The sequence below is a fragment of the Notolepis coatsorum genome (genome assembly GCF_963971535.1).
Source record: "Notolepis coatsorum genome assembly, chromosome: 4".
NCBI lineage: Eukaryota > Metazoa > Chordata > Actinopteri > Aulopiformes > Paralepididae > Notolepis > Notolepis coatsorum.
The window spans coordinates 67393633-67410912 of NC_140168.1; the positions used below are offsets into that span (position 1 = coordinate 67393633).

General features: G+C 43.6%; 1 protein-coding gene across 1 annotated transcript in view; it reads left to right on the forward strand.

Moving 5' to 3' along the window:
* Nucleotides 1-17280, forward strand: part of jarid2b (jumonji and AT-rich interaction domain containing 2b) — a 303218-nt gene that overhangs the window by 253167 nt on the left and 32771 nt on the right. The gene's annotated exons all lie outside the window — the stretch shown is intronic.

Sequence of the window (17280 nt, forward strand, 5' to 3'; positions counted from 1 at the left end):
TGCTTCCACTTGCTAGGAGGATAGACCTGTCAGTTCTGCCAAAACTGTTGTCACTGACCCGCAATTGGGAATTGTAGCAAATCATCCACTCCATACTCTCTGTCAGTACAGCACACTCCATACTCTCTGTCAGTACAGCACACTCCATACTCTCTGTCAGTACAGCACACTCCATACTCCCTGTCAGTACAGCACACTCCATACTCTCTGTCAGTACAGCACACTCCATACTCCCTGTCAGTACAGCACACTCCATACTCTCTGTCAGTACAGCACACTCCATACTCCCTGTCAGTACAGCACACTCCATACTCTCTGTCAGTACAGCACACTCCATACTCTCTGTCAGTACAGCACACTCCATACTCTCTGTCAGTACAGCACACTCCATACTCTCTGTCAGTACAGCACACTCCATACTCCCTGTCAGTACAGCACACTCCATACTCTCTGTCAGTACAGCACACTCCATACTCCCTGTCAGTACAGCACACTCCATACTCTCTGTCAGTACAGCACACATAGTACGTAGCAGGGACAATTCATACAATATTGTATGTAGCGGGGAGAATTCATACAATATAGTATGTAGCATGGAGAATTCATACAATATAGTATGTAGCGGGGATAATTCATACAATATAGTATGTAGCATGGGGAATTCATACAATATAGTATGTAGCAGGGATATTTCATACAATATAGTATGTGGCATGGAGAATTCATACAATATAGTATGTAAATGTAGCATGATAAATTCATACAATATTGTATGTAGCAGGGAGAATTCATACAATATAGTATGTAGCATGATGAATTCATACAATATAGTATGTAGCGGGGAGAATTCATACAATATAGTATGTACAATATAGTATGTATCATGGGGAATTCATACAATATAGTATGTACAATATAGTATGTAGCGTGATTAATTCATACAATATAGTATTTAGCATGATGAATTCATAGAATATAGTATGTAGCAGGGAGAATTCATAGAATATAGTATGTAGCATGATGAATTCATACAATATAGTGAGAATTCATAGAATATAGTATGTAGCATGATGAATTCATACAATATAGTATGTAGCATGATGAATTCATACAATATAGTATGTAGCATGGAGAATTCGAAAGCAAGCTGGCGTCTTGGTAGGTAAACGACGGATGGTTACAGTTCATAACAGACCATCAGATGTGGTGACGGCGTGGCGTTGTACCGGTAGGAAATGTACGCCGTGTGGTGAGCCTGCTATGAATACCATGGTACATTACATGAGCCGTATCCAGGATCTTGACTTCCGTGACTTCATCCGCCCCCCGGCCCCTCTGGAGATCCAGAACGGTGTAATTATCACACAGCGGTATCACAGAGTGTAATTATATCTTCTTCCCAGGCCAAATCCATGTTGTTTTTAGATTGATTCAAAGCCGATCCGAGTTAGGATTTTGCACGAGGAACATGATATATGAGTTCGCTGACATTTTCCTTAAAAAACGAAACAAAAACAAACCTAAAGAATAATAACATTACTAGTTATAGCAAAGATCGGGACCAGAGAAGACTTGTAGACATATACAGGAAGTAGCTCTAATGGATTCATGGTAGCCCCTCCCGCTCGATTGTACTCTCAGGTTGAGGTTGAGTTTGAGGTCTGGATCCTTTTGTCTCCTCTCCTCTCTGCTCCTTTCCTCTCTGATCCTCATCTCCTCTCCTCTCCTTTTGTTTCCTCTCCTCTCTGCTCCTCCTCTCCTCTCCTTTTGTCTCCTCGCTGCTCTGCTCCTCTTCTCTCTGTCTCTTTTCCTTGGCTCCTCTCTTCTGTTCCTTTCATCTCTTCTCCTCTCTGTTCCTTTCATCTCTTCTCCTCTCCTTTCCTTTGATATCCGCTCCTCTCCTATCTGCTCCTCTCTGTTCCTTTCATCTCTTCTCCTCATCTCCTTTCCTTTTGTCTCCTCTCCTCCCCCCTCATCTCCAGCTCTCCTCCTCCCTCCCCTATCCTCTCTCTCTTCTCATCTCTCTCCGTTGTCTATAGGAGAATAATTAGTGATTGTTGGCCCAGCAAACAATAGCTACATTTGGTATCTCACCAAATTTGACTGCACTCAGATGGTTTCAAGGAGCCTGAGAAGGAGAAGAAGAGGAGGATGTGAGGGAGGGAGGGAGGGGGAGGGGTGGTGTTGGCTTTACTCCGAAAAATAAAACGAGCATTTTGACAATTACATTAGCTAATGAAAAGCCAGGGTGGTCCGGTGGATCTCAATCTCGGAGCCTGTGTGTCTCTGTCTCTCTGTCTGTCTCTCTCTCTATCTGTCTGTCTGTCTTTGTCTCCTGTTGCTTTCTCTCTGTGTCTCTCTTTCTCTCTCTCGCCTCAATTCAAATCTGCTTTATTAGCATGACTGTCGGGATGAAATGTTTCCAAAGAGCCTCTATAGTCTCTACATGACTGGGCCAACATGCAGTAGATAAGATGGAAGTGGTAATAAACAGCTTGACATTTACCATCAATAGACAATGTTATTTATGTCTTGCCTTTCTCAATCTTTCCTCCGTGCTCTCTCTCTCTCTCACTCTGTCTGTCTGTCTGTCTGTCTGTCTGTCTGTCTCTGTCTGTCTGTCTGTCTGTCTGTCTGTCTGTCTGTCTGTCTGTCTGTCTGTCTGTCTGTCTGTCTGTCTGTCTGTCTGTCTGTCTGTCTGTATGTCTGTCTGTCTGTCTGTGTCTGTCTTGAACAGGCATATCTTGCCCTTGACGGGAGGGATTAGCTGCATGAGGGCAGTTAGCAACCCACACACACACACACACACACACACACAGTGAACTGAACACACAGTGTGGCTATGTTGTAAGAGGTTAAGTGATTAGGGTGTTGTTAATGTGTGTGATGCTATTATCATAACTCCATTCATAGTTCTCACCTATTCAATAGAGGCCTCATTCAACTGTACTGGGATGCAAAGGGCAATGTAATGCTTTTATAAAACAATATCAAGATGCTGCTTGACTGCGTGGAATGGAAGCTTGCGGTGGCCAACTCACATCATGCTACAGGTGCTCATTTAGCTTTTTGTTTGTCTGGTCCGTCTTCATTTATGTGTGAATACCTTTTGTTTGTCTGGTCCGTCTTCATTTATGTGTGAATACCTTTTGTTTGTCTGGTCCGTCTTCATTTATGTGTGAATACCTTTTGTTTGTCTGGTCCGTCTTCATTTATGTGTGAATACCTTTTGTTTGTCTGGTCCGTCTTCATTTATGTGTGAATACCTTTTGTTTGTCTGGTCCGTCTTCATTTATGTGTGAATACCTTTTGTTTGTCTGGTCCGTCTTCATTTATGTGTGAATACCTTTTGTTTGTCTGGTCCGTCTTCATTTATGTGTGAATACCTTTTGTTTGTCTGGTCCGTCTTTATTTATGTGTGAATACCTTTTGTTTGCGTACAAAGTGTTTATGGTTTACAAACGCTGCACATCATTAAGAGTGCTGATGACTTAATTAGCTATTTTTGTGATTTTTGGTTCTGCACCCAGTATACTCTGAAGACTTTGAAATTACTAGAGTTCAGATTTCCTTATAAGGTAGAAGGAAGGAAGATAGATAGCTAGATAGATAGATAGATAGATAGATAGATAGATAGATAGATAGATAGATAGATAGATAGATAGATAGATAGATAGATAGATAGATAGAGAGCAAGATAGATAGATAGAGAGATGTAGACAGAGAGCGAGACGGAGGATGTGTCAGTTGAGCCAGTTTTTTGTTTGTATGGTTTATGCAACAGCTGTAGTTCATATTTCCTTATATGGTAGAATGAAGATTGGATGAGTAGGAGCTGCTTCGGTACCAGGCACATGCCACCGAGTAGGGCTGCTCCCCTGGGTAATTCCACTATTGCCCAGTAGATGGTGCCAAAAATACCCACCATAATTGCACACAGCTGTGAAAGGGGTACATCCTTGTACAGCCACCAAACCATGTGGCAAATGTCTAGGTTTCATCCCTCTGTGACCTGTTGAGAGGAATATACACGTTTAAAAACATGTGCTTCTTCAGTGAAAAAATAAACGTCTACCAAAAACATTTGACAAATATATATATTATATATTTTTCTCCTTTTAAAGATTAATTCAGACATCTTGTAGTCTTAATTTTCCAAACTCTCCCTGTGAAGAAAACTGTATTAACCTTTGAAGATGTCATATTCTTCTGTGAAGCCTTTTTGAGATAGATAATCTGACAAGCTTCTCTTGACTTCTCTACTGCATACAGGTCCAGTACCTATCACTCTCCAATCCATACATTCAGTACTATGTACATCAAACAATAGACAGTCCCACAATGCATGGCTGTGTGTTTGCTCTGTGTATCTCATTGTGTTGCTGTTGTCAATGTGTATAATAGGACTGTGTACTTGTGTGTGTACATGTGTGTGTCTGTCATGCAGAACATTTACACCCCTGTGCTTTTCCTTCCCTCGTGAACTGACACAGACGTGAAAGGGTTAAACTTTATCCACTCTTCTTCCGCTGGCATGCTCGCTCTCTGTGTCTATCTCTCTCTTTGTCTCTGTCTTGCTCTCTGTCTCTTTGTGTCTCTCTGTGTCTCTCTCACTATCTCTGCTCCTTGTGTCTTCTGTGTCTCTGTCTCTCTTTTTTTTCTTTGTCTGTCTCTCTCTCTCTCTGTGTCTCTGTCTCCCCCTCTCTCTCTCTCTCTCTCTCTCTCTCTCTCTCTCTCCTCTCTCTCTCTCTCTCTCTCTCTCTCTCTGTGTCTCTCGTCCTGATGAGGCAGATGTTGCCTGTTAAAAAATCTTCCTGCCAGGCCGCAGCTGCCTGGGCAACACATGATGTCATCTGGCCCCGCCTCCCCCCTCCGCACCTTCTCCCTCCCTCCCTCCCTCCCCCTCTGTCTCTCTCTCCGTCTCCCCCCCTCCCTCCCTCCCTCCTCCACTCACGTGCGAGACTGAAACCCACTCCAGGAAAAGGCCCTGGCTGCCTGCATTGTGTTCGCTCCTATTTATTATTTATATATATAAATATATATATCCTCCCTTTTTTTTCTTGTTGCTTTTATTCTGCTTGACATGGATGTGGCATGTGACATGTATTCTTTCTGTCTGGGTATGTTCTGTTGTACATTTATGTTTTGTGGATTCAGTTTTTTTTCTTCGATTTCCGTATCTTTTCTTTCTCTTTCCTCATCTCGCTCTTATTTCCCCCCTTCCGTCTGTCCATCCATCCACCTACCTACATGTATGTCCATCCACCTACCTACATGTCTGTCCATCCATCCCTCCAGCCTGTCCCCCTGTCCTGGTCTCCCTCCAGCCTGTCCCCCTGTCCTGGTCTCCCTCCAGCCTGTAACCCTGTCCTGGTCTCCCTCCAGCCTGTCCCCCTGTCCTGGTCTCCCTCCAGCCTGTCCCCCTGTCCTGGTCTCCCTCCAGCCTGTGCCCCTGTCCTGGTCTCCCTCCAGCCTGTGCCCCTGTCCTGGTCTCCCTCCAGCCTGTCCCCCTGTCCTGGTCTCCCTCCAGCCTGTAACCCTGTCCTGGTCTCCCTCCAGCCTGTAACCCTGTCCTGGTCTCCCTCCAGCCTGTCCCCCTGTCCTGGTCTCCCTCCAGCCTGTCCCGCTGTCCTGGTCTCCCTCCAGCCTGTGCCCCTGTCCTGGTCTCCCTCCAGCCTGTCCCCCTGTCCTGGTCTCCCTCCAGCCTGTCCCCCTGTCCTGGTCTCCCTCCAGCCTGTGCCCCTGTCTGTCCTGGTCTCCCTCCAGCCTGTCCCCCTGTCTGTCCTGGTCTCCCTCCAGCCTGTGCCCCTGTCTGTCCTGGTCTCCCTCCAGCCTGTCCCCCTGTCCTGGTCTCCCTCCAGCCTGTCCCCCTGTCCTGGTCTCCCTCCAGCCTGTGCCCCTGTCTGTCCTGGTCTCCCTCCAGCCTGTGCCCCTGTCTGTCCTGGTCTCCCTCCAGCCTGTGCCCCTGTCTGTCCTGGTCTCCCTCCAGCCTGTGCCCCTGTCTGTCCTGGTCTCCCTCCAGCCTGTCCCCCTGTCCTGGTCTCCCTCCAGCCTGTGCCCCTGTCTGTCCTGGTCTCCCTCCAGCCTGTGCCCCTGTCTGTCCTGGTCTCCCTCCAGCCTGTCCCCCTGTCCTGGTCTCCCTCCAGCCTGTGCCCCTGTCTGTCCTGGTCTCCCCCAGGGATGTGTGTTATTCCCAGGCAGCCCAGAGTGCAGGCATTTCTCTTAGAACCATAGAACCATGTCGGTTCCTAATAACCATCAAGCTTCCAAGTGTTTACTTTGAGCCACGGCTGCCCCCTCATAGTCTATTGATCAATTGATTGATTGATTGAGGTCCTTCTGCAGGATTGCATGTGAGAAACGGATTTGCCGATGAGATCACGTGACTTATTAGTCGAGGATCAGCCCTACTTTAGCATGTGTGTGAGTACAGCGAGAGGCTATCACAAAAAACATGACAACAATTCCAAAGGTTGTGCTGAATTTTGTTTATTCAGTTGTACAATCAAATCAATATACTGTATTCATATTGATAGACTCTCTACCTGTCTTATTGACAAGGTTACTATGGCTGCATCGCCATGGCAACGGTATGAGCATTATTAACGATGGGTGTTATACCTTTGTGTAACTGTCTCTCCACAGTTGTGAAAACGATTACACTGAAAGGTTTCCGACACCTAAACCAGACAGAAATGTGCCAGTGTGTGTGACAGGTCCTCTTCTGCCCTGTTTCTCTCACCATCTTCTCTGTGCACTCTCTCTGTCTCCCTCTCCCTCTCTCTGTGTTGGCCTCTCTCTCTCTCTCTCTCTCTCTCTCTCTCTCTCTCTCTCTCTCTCTCTCTCTCTCTCTCTCTCTCTCTCTCTCTCTCTCTCTCGGAGAGACACACACAGAGGGAGACAGAGAGACACACACAGAGAGAGAGAGAAAAGAATGTAAACAGGCCATCTGAACCGAGCAGAGGCTTTGGTCCCCTGCACCCTCTAGTGGTGGACACCAGTCTCATCAGCTTGTCTACCAGGCTCCCAGCAGGACACAGAGGCTCCTACTAGTGCAGCATGGGCCTTTTGTCAGCACACTGTCTGGGAGTAGACTAGCACACATGCTAGCTAGGATCTATGAATGCCCGCCCCAGGGTTAGAAATAAAAAAAAAAAAATCAAGGGCTTTTTTTGCCCCCCTTAATTGATTTTCGGGGGCTTTTTTTGTATTTCGGGGGCACAACATTTTTATAATGAAAATTAACATAAAGATTATAAAACATTGTTGAAATTTTTTTTACAGTCTTCGTCCCTATGTTTGATAACGTAATGTTAATGTCTCCATATATAGGGCTCTACGCTAACCTTTTTCCCAAGGAGCACATGTGCTCCTAAATAAAATGTTAATAAATAAAATCTAAATACAAATTTAGGAGCACACAGAAATTTAGGAGCAGAGTGACAATTGTTCAAGTAACACACACATTGATTGATTGATTGATTGATTGATTGATTGATTGATTGATTGAAAAGTTTATTAACAGATTGCAGAATGGGTACAGTACAGTACAGCTCAATACATACAATTGTTAAGGGGATGCAGACCAGAGAAAGACTTTCGTCTTGTTTACATCAGGGTCCCCCATTTTCAATTCATCATAACATATATGACATACATGACATACAGATAGACAGTACTGCTACATCTATACATTTATGACATATCAGATTTGCACACACACACACACGATGTGTGACATGGCTTGGTTTCATGTTTTGAAGTACCTTCAATTATCTGTAAATAATACATACATACTCTATCTAAATAGATTAAATATGATTGTCCCTGAGGGCAAGTTGTGTTGTTGTCAGATCGATCAATGAAATATGTTGCGCGCTCAGCGCTGTGGAATGAAGGAAATGCGCATCGGGATCATTTGGATGTTATTCTTTGGAGTTGTGTTACAAATGGAACGGTCTTTCCCCGCCGAACACAAGTTACTTAACGTTACACAGGTTGCGCTATGCAGATGCTTAGCTTGCTAACGTTAAGATAGCAGTGTAACTTAATGTTACACAGCACTATGCATGCTTGCTGAAAAGCAGAGCTCTCTGTCTGTCTGTCTGTGTTCGCACCTCAAGCACCCTTAACACGCAGCGGGCCCCGCCTCCTCCCTCCCTCTTTGCATTCCACCCAAAAACTCAATTTCAGTCCAGTTTCTTAACTATTAACAGCGGAGCTGTTTTGTAATCTTCACTCTGCAAGTAAATGATTTTTCCGGTTCGCACACACACATATTATTAGGGGCAAATACGGGGGAAATGCTCGCACTGTAGAGCATATATATAATTATATATATAATTAGTAAACTGTCGGGGGCTTTTATTGCCCCCCTTAACTGATTTTCGAGGGCATTTGGTCAATTTTCGAGGGCATTTTGCCCCAAGCCCCCGTTAATTTCGAACCCTGGCCCACCCCTTACTGAGCTGTGATTTGCTTTCCGTCAACGTCTCAGTTTTGCTGCTTGTTAAAAGTTTGACATACAGGAATTTTTGCTCATTCTATTGTTTACTTTGACACTGGATGAAAGCATGTACTAAATTACTAAAAATGGTGTGTGTGTGCTTCCGTGTGCAGGGTGTTTCTACTGACATTACTAGCAGACGAGTGTGGGTCAGAACTAATCTCTATCTCTCTCCCTCCATCTCTGTGTTTTTCCACTGTCTGGTGCGTTTGATTGATTGATTGTGTGTGTGTGTGTGTGTGGGGGGGGGGGGGGGGGGTGTCACTCCTTCCTTATCTTTTAATGACCTAGTCTTTGCATGATGCCCTCCTGCACCACCTGAGAACAATACAATACAATACAATACAATACAATACACACACATACACTGCCCGGGTCATTTAATGGACCCGCATTCAACTTCCCTGCCTGTGGCACCTCTCCCACTGTCATTAATAACTCCATCCATCCACCCATCCACCCTTATACGGTTCATATCCAGCTGGCCTGGGCAGAGGGAGAGAACCACACACACATACAGAGAAGGGTGGGAGGGGTGGTCGAGAGTCTTCCATGGAGCCTTTTGGGAAATGTCCCTTGATACTGTATGTTGACTTGTGATTCTTGTGATTAGAATGTATGTGCGAAATAGAATGTGATTCAAATTGATTTGTGATTAAAATGTGATTAGAATGTATGTGTGATTAGAATTAGGGATGCCCCGATCGATCGGCCAGCGATCGGTATCGGCCGATATTCAGTATAAATATGAGATCGGTGAATTCCGATAATGCTTTATTTTCGCCGATCGTGAAAACCGATCGATGACACGGAAAACATGATCCAATTCTCTGCGGCGTTCTCACTCGCTCTTCTCTCACAGCCTTCTCTGATGCTGCACGTCTTGCCCCTCCTCCTCCTCCTCCCCCTCCCAGACCCATCATGTCAACAAACCCTTCGGCAAGACTCGACTGCATGAGCACCGCAGAGCTCCTCTTTCAACATAACAAGCATTAAATAAAATGGCCCAGTCATCGATTCACTTTTGTTTAATACATGAGGCGTTGTCTAATGTTATCTAGCTACTGATAGCTCCTGATATCAACGTCTGATATCATCAGTTTGGTATTCGTTTTCGCTAGTGCTGGGCTGGCTAGCGTTGGCTAACTAGCTATCGCTCGTGAGCTAACGTTAGCTACCGAGCTAACGTTACTGTTTAAACAAAACTACACAGTCAACTATTCACTTTAGTTTAATGCATGATGCATTGTCTAACTGGCTCGCTACTGATATCTCCTGATATCAACAAATGCGCATTTCAGTTTAAGAATGATAGGGATGCGCCAGCATGAGACCTCCGTTAGCTAGGTAGCTCACGTTAGCTCACGTTAGTTTTAACGAAATGACCCAGTAAACTAAATAGTTCACTTTATTTTAATACATGATGCATTGTCTAACGTCATCTAGCCGGCTAGCAGTAGCTACAGATAGCTCCTGATATCAATGTCTTATAACATAATTGACATTATTCGTTTTTGCAGCTGAACATTGGCTAATTCGCTATCATGCTTCATAACACGTTTCAGACCCTGTTGAACTATTGCTCTGACTGGGGACGCTGAGGGCATGCTGAACAAAGCAGAGTATACACACACAGTGGAGCTGTTTGCAGATAGTGAGCATTTTGACTTGTTGCGTGGTGGCGATGTCTCGCAGATAATACAACTACAAGTATAATTATATAATATATATATTTATAAAAAAAATAAAAATAAAAAAAAAGTAATTTATTTTTTTATTTTTTTTTTAAACCAAAAACGATCGGTATCGGCCGATATGGCTCATAGACGATCGGTGATCATTATCGGTGGCAAAAAACGTGATCGGGGCATCCATAATTAGAATGTATGTGATTGGAATGTATGTGTGATTGGAATGCATGCATCACGATGATGAGATATGAGGATGTTCCGATGGATGCTGCCATCAGCACATGAACAGTGTACATGTTCTAGAACACAGCATACAATAGTGAAGTAGAATGAAAAGGGAGTAGAATGGAACTGAACCGAATACAGTAGTCAAGTTGTTGCCCTCTCTCTCAACCCACCCAGACAACAATATAGAAACCCAATACCTCCCTGTAACCTTGGAGCGTCCCCAGCCAGAGGATACACTTTTATGAGACACACACGCACACACACACACACACACACACACACACACACACACACACACACACACACACACACACACACACACACACACACACAGCAGTCCCACTTACGCTCTTCTTGTTTCTTTGTAGTGGACGAGAGAGAAAGAATAGCGGAGGAGGTGGGAGATGTCTGACAAAAGGATAGACGGGACGGGTGGATGGGAGGAGAGGGAGGAGGAGGGAAAGCGAGTGGGAGGCTGAGAGAGAGAGAGAGAGAGAGAGATGGATGGATGGATGGATGGATGGATTAATTACATTTCAATGCTTTGGCAACATGTTTTGTTTTTTTCCTCGGGGCAATGAAGTGTTTTTTCAACTGAAGGAGAGACAGACAGACACGCATTCTGTGCCTCGTTCATTCTCTATCCCACACACACAGGCCTTTTATACACGGTATTAAAGAGTAAATTGAAGGCGTTGAGGAAGCCTATAGCAAATAAAGGCTGTTTTTATTTGCCCGGATGGGATTTGATTTCAGCCCCATAACCTGTCATCATACCTCATAGCCTGCTGCCATCTGGAGTCAGCGCCGTCTCCTCTCTCCCTCCCTCTGTCTTTCTTATTTATGTGGAGACGTTAATGGTTTACGGCCTGGGGTTTTGTGTTTAGTTACCTGTCCGTCTCTGTGTGTAGAGAACAGTTTCTGGGTTGTGTTTTTCCTCGAGGCCTGCTTGTGGCTTGATGGGTCCGTGGTTGATGTTTGTAATGAGTGGGACACCGTTTCCACAAATAGCCCGGATCTCGCGCACCGCCCCGACACCTCTACGGCAGAGCCGGCCTGTGGATGTTCAGCCCTGCGTCCTCAAACGGCAGGACGGCAGGCTTTTTGCATGTGTTGCTTTAATGCGTATAAATATATATATAAATATATATACACCTATATACAGTGCAGTCCGTAAGTCTGGTGAAATGAAATGTGTCGTTTCTAAGGCTGTCAAAGTTAACGCGGTATTAACGCGTTATCGCCCGATTCTATTAACGCCACTATTTTTTTTAACTCACGATTAACTTTTAACACATTGACTGCCAAGCTTCTATCCATCAATGTATGATCACTGGCACCACTCTAAGCCTATGGAGATGTTCACCTTCTTTGCAGGGCTATAACTTTTTAAATTGTATTGCTAAATTGACATTACTATGGCCCATTCAACATCGATTATCTATCGTTCAGGATGTAGGAACATTATACTTTTTCATTCATAGATTCTTCCAAAAATAGCTTCTAGAATATAAGTATGTTTTTATTGTTTTCTGCAGTAATTCATAGAACGTGAGTTATAGGCATAAACGCATATATAGATTATCAACTGCTGTTTATTGCCGATACACGCTATATAAAAAAATTAAACGGTACATGATCGTATACGTTATGATTCATCATGCGCGGATGAAAGGGGGGGTCGTTTATAATTCTGTGATAGTCAGTCATAAATGCTTTATGTAGTATGGGTGATATATTGATCAGAGCGGTTTGCATTGAAAAGAATAAACAATCAAGCTGAAAGTAACGTTACTGTCCTCTTACCGTTCGCCGATGAGACTGGAGGAAAAAGATCCCACTTATTTGACGTCGATCGACTAGATCCATTTCCGGTTTGTATGGCGCAATAAACGCCCAAATCATATCGATTATTGAGTTATGGCAGCGATCCATATACACGGATGTGTGTCTAGAGTCCCGCAACGATATGTGACTGCCGGACGGATTTCCCAGATGCACAGAGATCACCAGATCCATTTCCGGTTGTAACTCGCCCGATCATCCACTAGGCGGCGGTATTGAAGCGTTGCACTGTTGTGCAGGCTCCCACTGTATCAGCAGAGGCTGGGTGGCGGAATTATGAATGCCATGGCGAAAATATGAAATATGATCTCAATAACGTCGTACAGCGTGGTTTGGCAGAATTCGCATGACCAGCAAACCCATCGTACTCCGTGTGTTAAGATTTTTTTATTTTTTTTTTTACTAGACTTCACTCAGGTGTATTATTGATGCTCTCATTGATACTATGTTTGTTTCTGAAGTGTGTGTGTGTGAGATATATAGAGAGAGGGGAGTGGGAGAGATGAGGAAGGGGCAAGAGAGAAAGAGAGCTGGGAGAGTGTGTGTGAGAGAGAGAGGGGTGTGTGTGATTAATCAGCCCTTGTGTGGGTGAATGTAACAAGTTCCCAACGTTTTCTTCCCCCTATTATTTCATGCACACTTTATTCATAGTTTTAAATTATTATTTTCTTTTAAGTTATTTTGTGCATCACTCTGTTTTGAATTTGATGCAAATTTGCAATGCATGAGGGTCATCCTTTTGTGTTAAATGGCTGCATAAAGCAAGCATTTGTTGACTCGCATATTGATAAGAGTATTAAAACGTGGAACTTGAAAAAGATCCGTTTAAGGTAGAAAAAAAATTATAAAAAAAATGCGAGTTCATTTGCGATTAATCGTGAGTTAACTATGGACAATCATGCGATTAATCGAGTTAAATATATATATATATTTTTATTTATTTATCTTTTTCCCCCTCCTTTTTCCTCCGATTTTCTCCCATCCCAATGTTAGTCGTTATGCCAATTCCCAATCCCCTTCCTGGTCGCTGCGCACTTACCCCCCACAGTCGGTCTGGGAGAGTGGAGGCTATCACGTGCTTCCTCCGACACACGTCTAGCCAATCAACCGCTTCTTTTCACCTGGCAGCACGGACTCTCACTGAGAGCGTGTAATGTGTGGAAGGATCACACTACCGCCCTTAGATCCTATCCGCGCTTAGCAGGCGCCCCGACCGAACTGTAGGAGTCGCTGTTTACAACGACCCGGACCCACCCCGCCAGCTTCTCCCACCCTCTAATACTGCCAATTGTATTAGTGTGAACAGCCAGCCAAGCTGGTGACAACCCCGGAGCTGTGAGCTGGATTCGAACAGGCGAATCCAGCGTCTCCGGGGTTGGTGACGAACGCAATCTCCGCTACGCCACCTGACCGCCGGAGTTAAATATTTTAATCGATTGACAGCACTAGTTGTTTCGTCTCTGTACTCTCGGCACATTGGATTTGAAATGGAACAAGGTTTGTTTACATCCAGATCAGGTGAACCATGGAGTAACTGTAGCCATTTTATACAGAGTACAAGTAATTGGATAAATTAACAAACTTAAATAAAGGTGTCATATTTCATTTCTGTCACTGTAAGTGAAAGTACAGACCTTTTCACTTTCAGTGACAACAGGTTGATCATATTCAGGGTGTCCGCGGATCCTTAAAAAGTCTTAAAAGGTCTTAAATTTGTTTATCAATAATTAAGGCCTTAGTTTGTCTTAAAATGTCTTAAATCCATTTTCAGAGGTCTTAAAAATGCCATAGAAAGGAAAGATAAAATGCCATGTCATCTTATGTTTTATTATGAAATCTGGGGGAAAACTGTTAACGGGAGATACAGTTTGACTTTATCAAATCTCCGATCTCACACGCTGTCGCTGAGTTCTGTCTCAGACACCGCTGGTGCGGCGTCTGCTCATTCCTCCAGCCCCTCCCGTACGCATGTAAACACGGGTCTAGTCTAGTGAGACGGGACACGGGAGGACGGCGTCTCCTTGAGCTAACATTAGCTTTGCTACCGTTACAAAACGACCCAGTCAACTATTCACTTTTAGTTTAATACATGATGAGGCATTGTCTAACCGAACGGTATCTAGTCGGCCAGCTACCGATAGCTCCTGACATAAACAAACGCTCCACAAAGTCTAGTAGAGTGTATGATACCTGTTAGCTGTTAGCTCACGTTAGCGCAAGCTAGTTCACTGTTCAAAACGAAATGTCCCATTGAACTAAATAATTCACTGAGGCGTTGTATTAACGTTATATATCCGGCTAGCAGTAGCTACAGATAGCTCCTGATATCAATGTCTTATAACACTGATTAGATGCGTATTCGAGCTGAGGGCTTGTGAATGTGATTTAACGTTATACCAATACTAGGGTCCAGCTGCAGCGCCGGAGAATCCTTGCCGTAGCTCGAGGCTACTCGAGTATAGGTCCAGCTGCAGCTCCGGAGAATCCTGGCCGTAGCTGGAGGCTACTAGAGTACACACAGACAGTGGAGCTTATTGCATGGTGGCGATGTCTCGCAGATAATACAAGTACAAGTCTAATTATATAATATATATATTTTATAAAGAAAAAAGAAAAAAATGTATATAAAATAAATTTTAATTTCTTTTAATCAAAAACGATCGGTATCGGATCGGTATCGGCCGATATGGCTCACGATGATCGGTGATCGGTATCGGTGGCAAAAAACGTGATCGGGGCATCCCTAGCCCCTGGTATATTTTGTATAGCTATATTTGCTATTTATGTTTGGTCACCCCTTTGTTGAAATTCATCCAATCCAGTTACTCCTTTAAGTTCAAGATTTTTAAGTTTCCAAGTTATGTTTTAATAAACATCTTTGGACCAATGTGTCCCTAAACTTAAACTAATTGGTGTCGTTGCATGATTTTTGCCATTTTGTTATTGTGAAATTGGTATTAAATTTAATTCTGAGTGGCATTAAAAAGTCTTAAAAAGCCTTAAATCTGACTGGGCTAAACCTGCAGATACCCTGATATTTCAACACTGAAAATGTGTTGAAATATTTAATTAATAATATGTGTATGTGTATACTTCTTCCCACTGCTTTTCAAATATGTAATGACAAAAAAAAAGACATACATTTATTATTTGAAAGCCTGTTTTCAGGCCCCATCTATTCACTGCCACGCTTTAAAAGATAGGAGTCCGTCACCTTGTTTGTAGAGCTATAACCAGGGGTGTAACAAGTACCCAGAAATTATACTTAAGTGAAAGTATGGGTACCGTCTCAAAATCTTACTCAAGTAAAAGTCAGAGTATCTGGCTAAAAACACACTTGAGTAAAAGTTAAAAAGTGTCTACTTTTAAATGTACTTAAGTATTAAAAAGTAGAAGTAAAAACGTTTGTTCTGACCGTCTATTCTTCTGATAGCAGGTGTTTAATCAAATATCCCCGCTTTCTAGTCTTGCACAAGGACCAATCAGCATGGGTATGGGGCAGATTCATTTTCCATTGATGGGGATTTGATTTGACGGCCGCAGGATTAATAACGTTAACGTTAGTTCGGCCAGAGAAACAAATATACTAATTCAAATTCTTGGACCTGCGAGATTTGTACTTTGTAGGTCTGCATTTAATTTTTAATTTTAAAAAAAAAAAATTTCTTCTCTTTCTCTTATTTTTCTCTGATTTTCTCCCCGTCCCAATTAGTCATTGTGCCAATTCCCCCCCTCCCCTACCTGGTTGTTGTACGCATGTTCTCCCACGAGTCGGTACAAGGGTGTCCTGATGTCGAATGCACGCTTTCTCCGAGACGTGCGCCGTCAAGCCAGTGACGCTCTTTCCACTTGGCAGCGAGGACTCTCATTGGTGAAGTGTAATGTGTGGGAGGGCACGCTATCTCCACCAAATCCTGCCCCGCTTAGCAACCCCGCTTAGCAACCGAGATCTGACCTGTAGGCGTCGCTGTCCACAACGCCAGATTCCCACCCGCCAGCTTTCCCACCCCCTAATACTGCTAATTGTATTAGTATGAACGGCCAGCCAAGCTGGTAGCAACGCAGAGAGCTGGGCTCGAACCCAGCGTCTCCTGCGTTGGTGACGAGTGCAATCTCCGCTACGCCACCTGACCGCCCAGTAGGTCTGCATTTTAAATGTAAGGAGTAAAAAGTGTTTTTTTTCTCTGAAATGTAATTGAGTAAAAGTACAAGTACACAAACATAATAATACTCGAGTAAAGTACAAATCCCCAAAAACAGTACTTAAGTATTGTAACAAAGTTAACAAATTACTCAAGTACTTTACACACCTGGCTATAACTATATTCTATATTATAGCTATGGATACAATACTATGGTCATTTGACAGTGACTTTCTTCGGGTCAAGATGCAAAAAAGAGATCATTTTTCCATGCATACATTTGTGCGTTATACCGTGAATATAAGTATGTTTTTAGATCGGTCTGGGGTAATTCCTGAAGTGCTGACGAATAGCCTTATAAGTGTATTATACTATAACCGTTGCCGTTTCTTGCCTGGACCCGCTATTATTCTCAAATCAAATCTATATCATAGGTATTATGTTTCATCATGAATGCATGAAAGGGGGGGGGGTAGTTTTTTGATGCTTTGATCGCCACCAACGGCATACGTTGTGGACTAACGTTACACACACGTTCGGATCGAGGTGAAGACATGCTTGGATCAACGCAAGATTGATATCATATAGCCCTTACCTTGACTAGGATGTACCCCAAAAAGAATATTCCAATTATCTGATCGCGATTCCAAGTATTGATGTCCATCGTGTCGCCAACATAATCCACTACACATCATGCATCGGGAGCATTTGATTCTTCTCAATCCGACCGTTATAACCGTTCAGCTTGAGCAAAAAAAATTATCCGGAAACATTAGATCGACGCATAAGCCAAGATACAAGGTTTCAAAGGGTGCTCGATACCGCCGTTTAGCTGGATGCGGCCGGTATTGCACTTTGGCAACCTCAG